The following is an 8,930-nucleotide window of genomic DNA, read 5'->3' as shown; positions in this document are numbered from 1 at the left end:
CCAGTGACAGAAAGGGTTGCAAGGCACGCATTGTATTGTTGCCATCGAGGATAAAAAGATGGGGTTTATATCATATTGCATGAGTTTATCCCTCTAGATCGTGTCATCTTGCTTAAGGCGTTACTCTGTTCTTATGAACTTAATACTCTAGATGCAGGCAGGAGTCGGTCGATGTGTGGAGTAATAGTAGTAGATGCAGGCAGGACTCGGTCTACTTGTCACGGACGTGATGCCTATATACATGATCATGCCTAGATAATCTCATAATTATTCGCTTTTCTATCAATTGCTCGACAGTAATTTGTTCACCCACCGTAATACTTATGCTATCTTGAGAGATGCCACTAGTGAAACCTATGGCCCCCGAGTCTATCTTTTATCATATAAGATTTCAATCTACTTTTATTTGCATCTTTACTTTTCCAATCTATAAAATACCAAAAATATATTTATCTTATCATACTATCTCTATCAGATCTCACTTCCGCAAGTGGTCGTGAAGGGATTAACAACCCCTTTATTGCGTTGGTTGCGAGTTCTTTGTTTGTTTGTGTAGGTGCGTGGGATTTTTGAGGAGCCTTCCTACTGGATTGATACCTTGGTTTTCAAAAACTGAGGGAAATACTTACGCTACTATTGCTGCATCACCCTTTCCTCTTCATGGAAAACCAACGCAAGCTCAAGATGTAGCAAGAAGGATTTCTTGCGTCGTTGCCGGGGAGGTCTTCGCTCAAGTCAAGACATACCAAGTACCCATCACAAACTCATCTCCCTCACATTTACATTATTTGCCATTTGCCTCTCGTTTTCCTCTCCCCCACTTCACCTTTGTCGTTTTATTCGCCCTCTCTTTCCCAATCTCCTCTCTCTTTCGCTTGCCTTTTTCTGTTTGCTTGTGTGCGGAGTCGCCATGGCGCAAAATAATACAAATTGTGTGATTTCTCCAATACCAATAATTATGATTTCCTTAGTACTCCGATTTCTCCTCTTAATGATGTTGAGTCTTGTGAAATCAATACTGCTTTGTTGAATCTTGTTATGAAAGATCAATTTGCCGGCCTTCCTCGTGAAGATGTCGCTACCCATCTAAACAACTTTGTTGATTTGTGTGATATGCAAAAGAAGAAAGATACGGATAATGATATTGTTAAATTGAAGTTATTTCCGTTTTCCCTTAGAGATCGTGCTAAAGTTTGGTTTTCGTCTTTGCCTAAAAGTAGTATTGATTCTTGGAACAAGTGCAAAGATGCTTTTATCTATAAGTATTTTCCTCCCGCTAAGATCATCACTCTTAGGAATGATATTATGAATTTTAAACAACTTGATCATGAGCATTTTTCCCAATCTTGGGAAAGAATGAAATTGATGATTTGCAATTGCCCTACTCATGGTTTGAATTTATGGATGATCATACAAAATTTTTATGCTGGATTGAATTTTGCTTCTAGAAATCTTTTAGATTCGGCCGCGGGAGGCACATTTATGGAAATCACTTTAGGATATGCGACAAAACTCCTTGATAATATTATGGCTAATTATTCTCAATGGCACACCGAAAGATCTACTAGTAAAAAAGTGCATGCTATAGAAGAAATTAATGTTTTGAGTGGAAAGATGGATGAACTTATGAAATTTTTTGCTACTAAGAGTGCTCCTATTGATCCCAATGGTATGCCTTTGTCTACTTTGATTGATAATAATAATGAATCTATGGATGTGAATTTTGTTGGTAGGAATAGTTTTGGAAACAATGCTTATAGAGGAAAATTTAATCCTAGACCGTTCCCTAGTAATTCCTCTAATAATTATGGAAATTACTACAATAATTCTTATGGTAATTTTAATAAAATGCCCTCTTATTTTGAGAATAGTGTGAAATAATTTATGATCTCTCAAAAGAAGTTTAATGCCTTGCATGAAGAAAAATTGCTAAAACTTGATGATTTGGCTAGGAACGTTGATAGACTTTCGCTTGATGTTGATTCTCTTAAACTTAGATCTACCCCTCCTAAGCATGATATCAATGAGTCTATCAAAGCAATGAGAATTTCCATTGACGAGTGCAAAGAAAGAACCGCTAGATTGCGTGCTAAGAAAGATTGCTTTGTAAAGGCGTGTTCTTCTAGTTTCCATGAAAATAATGATGAAGATCTTAAAGTTATTGATGTGTCCCCAATTAGATCCTTGTTTTGCAATATGAATCTTAATAATGATGGGACTAGAGATGAGTCAACTTTAGTTAAAAGGCGTCCCAATAATTCAGAGTTTTTAGATCTTGATGCTAAATTTGGTAAAAGTGGGATTGGAGAGGTCAAGACTTTAAATAGCATTGAACCCACTATCTTGGATTTCAAGGAATTTGATTATGATAATTGTTCTTTAGAAGGTTGTATTTCCTTGTTGCAATCCGTTGTGAATTCTCCTCATGCTTATAGTCAAACTAAAGCTTTTACCAAACATATTGTTGATGCCTTGATGCAATCTTATGATGAAAAACTTAATTTGGAAGTTTCTATACCTCGAAAACTCAATGATGAGTGGGAACCTACTATAAAGATTAAAATTAAAGATCATGAGTGTTATGCTTTATGTGATTTGGGTGCTAGTGCTTCCACGATTCCGAAAACTTTATGTGATATTCTATGTTTCCATGATCTTGATGATTGCTCTTTAAATTTGCACCTTGCGGATTACTATTAAAGAGAAAATGGGAAGGACCAATGATGTTCTCATTGTTGCAAATAGAAATTTGGTGCCCGTATATTTTATCGTTCTTGATATAGATTGCAATCTTTTTTGCCCTATTATTCTTGGTAGACCTTTCCTTAGAACGATTGGTGCGATTATTGATATGAAGGAAGGGAATATTAGATTCCAATTTCCATTAAGGAAAGGCATGGAGCACTTTCCAATAAAGAAAATTAAATTACCTTATGAATCTATCATACGGGCTACTTATGAATTGAGTGCCAAAGATGGCACTACTTAGATCTATCCTCACTTTTATGCCTAGCTAGGGGCGTTAAATGATAGCGCTAGTTGGGAGGCAACCCAATTTTATTTGTGTTTTTTGTTTTTGTTTCTGTTTAGTAATTAATTTTGCATCCAACTTCTGTTTAGATGTGTTTTTATGTTTTAATTAGTGTTTGTGCCAAGTAGAACCTATAGGATAACCTATGGTGATAGTTAATTTGATTCTGCTGAAAAAACAGAAACTTTGTGCGCACACAATTAGTTTTGTTAAATCACACAAACATGATTTTGCGTTGATTCGTTTTTCTGTAGATCAATATATAAATTTCCCAGGACATCCTATTTTGGTAGGAGTTTTAGAGTTTCAGAAGTATTCGTTGGTTATAGATTGCTACAGACTGTTCTGTTTTTGACAGATTCTGTTTTTTCGTGTGTTGTTTGCTTATTTTGATGCATCTATGGCTAGTATTTAGTGGTACTAACCATAGAGAACTTGGAATACAGTAGGTTTAACACCAATATAAATAAAGAATGAGTTCATTACAGTACCTTATGTGGTGGTTTTGCTTTCTTTCACTAACGGAGCTTATGAGATTTCCTGTTGAGTTTTGTGTTGTGAAGTTTTCAAGTTTTGGGTAAAGCTTTGATGGACTATGGAATATGGAGTGGAAAGAGCCTAAGCTTGGGGATGCCCATGGCACCCCACGATATTCAAGAATAGCCAAAATCCTAAGCTTGGGGATGCCCCCGGAAGGCATCCCCTCTTTCGTCTTCGTTCATTGGTAACTTTACTTGGAGCTATATTTTTATTCGCCACATGATATGTGTTTTGCTTGGAGCGTCTTGTATGATATTATTTTTTGCTTTTAGTTTTCCACAATCATCCTTGCTGTACACACCTTTTGGGAGAAGCCCACTTGATTGGAATTTATTAGAATACTCTATGTGCTTCACTTATATCTTTTGAGCTAGATAGTTTTTTGCTCTAGTGCTTCACTTATATCTTTTAGAGCACGACGGTGGCTTAATTTTGAAGAAATTTTTGATCTCTCATGCTTCGCTTATATTATTTTGAGAGTCTCTTAGAACAGCATGGTATTTTTTCTGGTTATAAAATTGGTCCTAGAATGGTAGGCATCCAAGTTGGGTATAATAAAAACTATCATAGAAAGTGAATAGGATGCTATGATCAATTTGATACTTCATAATTGTTTTGAGATATGGAGGTAGTGATATTAAAGTCATGCTAGATGGGTGATTATGAATTTAAAGAATGCTTGTGTTGAAGTTTGTGATTCCCGTAGCATGCACGTATGGTGAACCGCTTTGTGATGAAGTTGGAGCACAATTTTATTTATTTATTGTCTTCCTTATGAGTGGCGCTCGGGGATGAGCGATGGTCTTTTCCTACCAATCTATCCCCCTAGGAGCATGCATCTAATACTTTGTTTTTTATGACTTGTAGATTTTTGCAATAAGTATATGAGTTCTTTTGACTAATGTTGAGTCCATGGATTATACACACTCTCACCCTTCCACCATTGCTAGTATCTCTTGTGCCGTGCAACTTTCACAACTTTCGCTGGTACCCTACACCCACCATATACCTTCCTCAAAACAGCCACCATACCTACCTATTATGGCATTCCCATAGCCATTCCGAGATATATTGCCATGCAATTTCCACCGTTCCGTTTATATGACACGCATCATCATTGTCATATTGCTCTTTGCATGATCATGTAGTTGACATCGTAATTGTGGCAATCCCACCTTCATAATTTTCATACATGTCACTCTTGATTCATTGCATATCCCGGTACACCGCCGGAGGCATTCATATAGAGTCATATCTTGTTCTAAGTATTGAGTTGTAATTCTTGAGTTGTAAGTAAATAAAAGTGTGATGATCTTCATTATTAGAGCATTGTCCCAGTGAGAAAAGGATGATGGAGACTATGATTCCCCCACAAGTCAGGATGAGACTTCGGACTAAAAAAAAGAGAAAGGCAAAAAAAACCAAAGAAAAAAAGAGAAAAGAAAAAAGAAAAAAATAAAAGAAAAAAAATGAGAGAAAAAGAGAGAAGGGACAATGCTACTATCCTTTTTAGCACACTTGTGCTTCAAAGTAGCACCATGATCTTCATGATAGAGAGTCTCCTATGTTGTCATTTTCATATACTAGTGGGAATTTTTCATTATAGAACTTGGCTTGTATATTTCGATGATGGGCTTCCTCAAAATGCCCTAGGTCTTCGTGAGCAAGCAAGTTGGATGCACACCCACTTAGTTTCTTTTGTTGAGCTTTCATACATTTATAGCTCTAGTGCATCCATTGCATGGCAATCCCTACTCACTCACATTGATATCTATTAATGGGCATCTCCATAGCCCGTTGATACGCCTAGTTGATGTGAGACTATCTTCTCCTTTTTTGTCTTCCCCACAACCACCATTCTATTCCACATATAGTGCTATGTCCATGGCTCACGCTCATGTATTGCGTGAAAGTTGACAAAGTTTGAGATTACTAAAGTATGAAACAATTGCTTGGCTTGTCATCGGGGTTGTGCATGATTAAATACTTTGTGTGATGAAGATAGAGCAACAGCCAGAATATATGATTTTGTAGGGATAACTTTCTTTAGCCATGTTATTTTGAGAAGACATGATTGCTTTGATTAGTATGCTTGAAGTATTACTATTTCTTATGTCAATATGAACTTTTATTTTGAATCATTTGGATATGAACATTCATGCCACAATAAAGAAAATTACATTTAGAATTATGCTAGGTAGCATTTCACATCAAAAATTCTATTTTTATCATTTACCTACTCGAGGACGAGCAGGAATTAAGCTTGGGGATGCTTGATACGTCTCCAACGTATCTATAATTTTTTATTGTTCCATGCTATTATATTACCCGTTTTGGATGTTCATGGGCTTTACTTTACAAATATATATCATTTTTGGGACTAACCTACTAACCGGAGGCCCAGCCCGTATTGTTGTTTTTTTTGCCTATTTCGGTATTTCGAAGAAAAGGAATATCAAACGGAGTCCAAATGCAATGAAACCTTCGGGAGCATGATTTTTGGACCGAACGTGATCCAGAGGACTTGGAGTGCAAGTCAAGAAGTAGCCGAGGTGGCCACGAGGGTGGAGGGCTCTCTCACCCCTACAGGGTGTGCCCCCCTATCTCATGGGCCCCTCGGGCGGCCACCGACCTACTTCTTCCTCCTATATATATACCCACGTACCCCGAGAACATCAGAACAAGCCCTGAAAACCTAATTCCACCGCCGCAACCTTCTGTATCCGCGAGATCCCATCTTGGAGCCTTCGCCGGTGCTCTGCCGGAGGGGGAATCAACCATGGAGGGCTTCTACATCAACACCATAGCCCCTCCGATGAGTTGTGAGTAGTTTACCACAGACCTTCGGGTCCATAGTTATTAGCTAGATGGCTTCTTCTCTCTTTTTGGATCTCAATATCATGTTCTCCTCGATCTTCTTTGAGATCTATTCGATGTAACTCTTTTTGCGGTGTGTTTGTCGAGATCCGATGAATTGTGGGTTTATGATCAAGTTTATCTATGAGAAATATTTGAATCTCCACTGAATTATTTTATGTATGATTGAGTTATCTTTGCAAGTCTCTTCGAATTATCAGTTTGGTTTGGCCTACTAGATTGATCTTTCTTGCAATGGGAGAAGTGCTTAGCTTTGGGTTCAATCTTGCAGTGTCCTTTCCCAATGACAGCAGGGGCAGCAAGGCACGTATTGTATTGTTGCCATCGAGGATAAAAAGATGGGGTTTATATCATATTGCATGAGTTTATCCCTCTACATCATGTCATCTTTCTTAATGTGTTACTCTGTTCTTATGAACTTAATACTCTAGATGCATGCTGGATAGCGGTCGATGTGTGGAGTAATAGTAGTAGATGCAGGCAGGAGTCGGTCTACTTGTCACGGACGTGATGCCTATATACATGATCATGCCTAGATAATCTCATAATTATTCCCTTTTCTATTAATTGCTCGACAGTAATTTGTTCACCCACCATAATACTTATGCTATCTCGAGAGAAGCCACTAGTGAAACCTATGTCCCTTGTGTCTATCTTTTATCATATAAGATTTCAATCTACTTTTATTTGCATCTTTACTTTTCCAATCTGTATCATAAAATACCAAAAATATATTTATCTTATCATACTATCTCTATCAGATCTCACATTCGCAAGTGGCCGTGAAGGGATTGACAACCCCTTTATTGCGTTGGTTGCGAGTTCTTTGTTTGTTTGTGTAGGTGCGTGGGACTTTTGAGGAGCCTCCTACTGGATTGATACCTTGGTTCACAAAAACTGAGGGAAATACTTACGCTACTATTGCTGCATCACCCTTTCCTCTTCAAGGAAAACCAATGCAAGCTCAAGACGTAGCACAACCCCCATGACAAGGGGGGTGCGCCATGATCATGCGCCCGCCTCGGCCGCGCTTCTCCTCGCTAGACGTGCTCCCTGAGTTCGTGGTGTGGTCGGAGAGCTCGGTCGGCACCTTGCTTCAACTTCCGCGCTTTTTCTCTGGCAAGCTTCCTTCTTTGGGGCTCGATGGCCTCTGGCTGCAAGCTGACGGGTGCTGCAGCAGAGCTTCGTGGGTCGGGGCCGAGGTCGCCACTTTCGGTAGCGTGGTCTTGACCCGCGGCTAGAAGAAGTTTGCTAGCGCGAGAGGCCTGGGCGGAAGGTGCACTCTTCAGTTCAAGTACGACGGCCTGGCGACCCTCTACATGAGGGTGTTCAGGGAGGACGGCCACCGCGTGGGGTGCTGCCCGGAGGATGGCAGCGACGACGAAGGTGGCGATCGCAAGCTTAGTCTTGGCGGCGCGTGCTCTTCCTCTCGTGACGGCAGCTCTTCCTCGGATGAGAGCTCGAGAAGTGGCGGCTACGACCGTCCTACGTGTCATCGTGCTCGTGTCAAGGACGCTGGTGGTTCATGCTGCCGCGGTGCCCCAGTGAAGCTGGAGAGAAGCCCGACGTGAGGCTGGGGGCCGGCGAACTTGGACTCAAGACCGGCACCTTGAGGCGTTGCTTGAGGATGCGGTGTTGGCGCCGGGTTCGTACGCCTTCGAGCCCTCTTTGTTTAGCCTTTCCTTTCTCCTGTAATTCAAAAAAAAGATGGTGTACCCCGCTGGGGTGTGTAGTGAACTATGGCAGTTATGACCTTTATGCTATGCCTGCTATCTTAATGTTGTGTCATAATGTTTGTGCTCTGGATAGGCAAGGGTAGGATAACTTAGCTTGGCATGTGCGTAGTAGTTTTTTGCCTCGTGAAGACTTGGCCTCAGGTACATGATGGGCCCTCCTTCCCGTGGTGCCATGGGGTCTCAAGAGCTGCTCTCAAGAGAAAAGAAAAGACTGTCGAGCGGCTCACTCCTTCTTATGTGAGCCCCCTGCCATAGATTAGCTCGGAGTTGACGCAACGCGTCGCGCTGCCCGGGAGACACGGACATGAGGGGTGCTGGTGCCCATGAGCTTGATTGAGGGCTCCTCGCGAGGATGAGGCTGAAACACTAGGACTCGGCGCGATGCGTGCATGCAAGGGCAGGCCTGATGCACAAACACCTGCCTAGCCCCACGCGTGAGGTGCGCGAGAGGAAGCGACGGGCGACTGCCGCCTCCTTCACGCCCTCAGGCAGAAAACAGCTCAGGAAGAAAACAACTCGAGGGATCAGGGTTCAAGAATACCAAATCCATTGAAAGGTTACTAAGAAAAAACTGCAAGCAACTTCGGAGAGCAAATGAACAGCCGCGTCCGTCACCTAAACTAGTCTTCTCACCAGCGTGGAGCTAAGTGTTGCCACTAAGACGTGGGAGGGAGCCCCGTGAGGTCCCAGAGTGGCTCTCAGGGAACTCCAGGGCATGTACAACCCCACTCATTATTACGTGAGAG

The sequence above is a fragment of the Triticum aestivum genome, chromosome 2B (genome assembly GCF_018294505.1).
Source record: "Triticum aestivum cultivar Chinese Spring chromosome 2B, IWGSC CS RefSeq v2.1, whole genome shotgun sequence".
Classification (NCBI taxonomy): domain Eukaryota; kingdom Viridiplantae; phylum Streptophyta; class Magnoliopsida; order Poales; family Poaceae; genus Triticum; species Triticum aestivum.
This window is presented reverse-complemented; position numbering follows the sequence as displayed.